Below are 2,566 nucleotides of genomic sequence, written 5' to 3' on the forward strand. Positions count from 1 at the left end.
GCCGGCCGTTGCGCCGGTTTGTCAAGTTTGCGGTTGCATTTTAATCCTGACGCCTTTTCAAAGCCCAGCTGCGCATTGTGTGGGCACAGGAATTCTTGACTTGCAAATCCCCCTAGCATTAAATTCAACCTTCTGGGGCTATGGTGATCATCCGCACATTGAATGGGGGGCGGGAGGGGGGAGCTTCTTGCCCCCTGCCATGAATAACAAGCAGACGAGAAGCAGCAGAAGACAGCAGAGGGGCTGGAGGAGCCTGGTGCAGCCAAGGTGACAGCAGTGGAGGCTGAGCCTGGGTACAGCACTCAGCAACGGGATTTGTACCGAGACATTGCCGGCTTGCCAGCTCCCCTCACCCCCTGCCTGCCACGCTCGGTTTGGTGCCCAGAGCCGTTAAAAACCACATGTGGTCTCCAGCAAACAGGGCTCAAGCCTCCCTCAGTGTCGGACTGCAGAGCCAGTCCCCGGTGCTGCGATGGAGCAAGGAAGGTGGAAAGGATGGGGATGGGACACCAAAATCCTGCCTGTGCTGCAGTGCTGGTTGATGGCTGGGCTGGGTCATGCAGGCAGATTTTAGCCTTTTCCTGCCTGTCTCAGTCTGTTCCTGGCCTCGGGATGCCACCCTACATGCCCAAGCTGTAGATGCTGCCCAGACTGTTCTGAAGCAGAACGAGAGTAGGAGTCTGACCCTGTGGGTGGGGGTCCAGCCTCGATGACCCAAGAGGTGCCGTCCAGTCCTCTGGTTTAATGCAAGCCATCCTCCTGCTCCGCACAGAGAACAATAGGCAGCCTGTGTACGGGGAGATGGGCCTGCTGCCCCAGCTCTCCTACTGGCTGGCTGAACTGTCCTCACACCAGATGGGCAAGTTTTCAATGCAACTGAGTTGTTTTTTTTCACTAAAAAAAATAAAAAGAAACAAGAAAAGCCCACACATTTGTCAAAGCTGAAACGTTTCGTAGAGCTGTATCGTTGGGGCAGACTTTTGCCAAAAGCCGGGCAGACTTTTGGTGGCAGCCTGCCTGATTTCCTAACCCTTTTGCTAGCAAACAGCCTCAAAACCATGTTCCCAGGATGGCTCCAGGCTGCCAGGGCTCACAGCTGCCCGGCCCGCGGTTTGCAGGAGGCAGCCGGCAGCTCGTTCCCTGCTCGGGTGGGAGGACACCGGCTCCAGGCACCGCTTTGCACGGGACCCCGCGCTGCAGGAATCCCACGCCTCGCCCCACATCTCTTGTCTCTTCCGTGACGTCTCTTGTCTGCTGGAAGCAGCCCCAGCAACCCTCCGGAGCTGGGGCAGCGCGGGAAGTGTCAACTGACAGCTCTGCTTTGTTTCAGGGGAAAGAAAGAAACACAATCCCTTCTCATCTTCTCTGGTGGCCTCGCTTAACTTCTCATTGCCTCAGCCCGCGAGGTTCTGGGATTGTAAAGCCCTGTAAAAGACTCGGAGATCCTGCCACTCAGGGGAGGAAGGTAAGAATTAAAATGATAAGAACGACTGACTCTCAGACCCCTCTACCACCTCTATCCCAGCTCTGTCCTGTCCCCTCCTCTCTGCGCACAGTCATGAATGTGACCACTCTGTGTGTTCTCACCTCCCAGGAGCCCTCCCTGTGTTCTCACTGTTCTTCCTTCTTTCCTTCCTTCCTTCCTTCCTTCCTTCCTTCCTTCCTCCCTTCCTCCCTTCCTCCCTTCCTTCCTCCCTTCCTTCCTTCTTTCCTCCCTTCCTTCTTTCCTCATTCCTCCCTTCCTTCTTTCCTCCCTTCCTTCTTTCTTTCATTCTTTCCTCTCTCCCTCCCTCCCTTGCTTCCTTCCTTCCTTCTTCTTCCACCCTTCCTCCCTTCCCTGCCTGCTCCACGCTGTGCAGACAAGGTGGTTGTCCCCAATTCACTCTTTGTGTCCATGAACCTTTTTCATCCCGGGAGAGACTCTTGCTCTGGGCACAGACCACAGTCCGGCTCAGCAGAGCCTGGGAGCAGGAACCACTCACTGGGAATCTGGAAAATGCAGGAGTATGAATCCTGCACAAGGAGAAAAAATATTTTGTCTCCCCAGAATACCATCCAGGAAGCAAGACCTGAGCCATCCTGTCCCAGTGAGAAGATGGCCTCTGTCTGCTGGTCATGCAGGACCTGCGGGCTTGGAGCGACAGCTGTCCCCAGAGCATCGCTCTTGGCTCAGCAGAATTCCCCGCACCAGCCGGAAAGAGAATTATCCCCTGTTTGTTTGCCCTGATTTGTTTTTAACAAAACTGTGCTGCTGGCTGTTTATCACTTCATTTTCCTCCAGGAGATGAGGCAAGCAAAGGAGATCAGCCAGAATAAAACATGACCTTTATGGGCTGTGCTGTGGGTTTGGACTTTCCACCTACCACGTCTCTGTACCAATGGGGCCTGAGATGAGCAGATGCCAGGTGCCATGTTTGGTGCTGGCAGAGGAGCAGCATATGCAGCTCTGAGCTCAGGCCCACGGGATACTCCCCAGCGTGTGCTCATGACACCCACCCAGGGAGTTTTTGTGCCGCAGCTCAAGTCACTTCCTCACACCCAGCAAATTCCTCCTCCTGGTCTCCGT

General features: G+C 55.0%; 1 long non-coding RNA gene across 1 annotated transcript; it reads left to right on the plus strand.

The window, feature by feature from the left end:
• The first annotated feature begins 933 nt into the window (after positions 1–933).
• Positions 934–2,329, plus strand: LOC139829097 (uncharacterized). The gene is made up of 2 exons (XR_011741343.1): positions 934–1,465; positions 2,048–2,329. It is a non-coding gene; the product is annotated as an uncharacterized lncRNA (long non-coding RNA).
• Positions 2,330–2,566: the final 237 nt, after the last annotated feature.

Source organism: Patagioenas fasciata, chromosome 14, assembly GCF_037038585.1.
Source record: "Patagioenas fasciata isolate bPatFas1 chromosome 14, bPatFas1.hap1, whole genome shotgun sequence".
In the NCBI taxonomy this organism is placed as follows: domain Eukaryota; kingdom Metazoa; phylum Chordata; class Aves; order Columbiformes; family Columbidae; genus Patagioenas; species Patagioenas fasciata.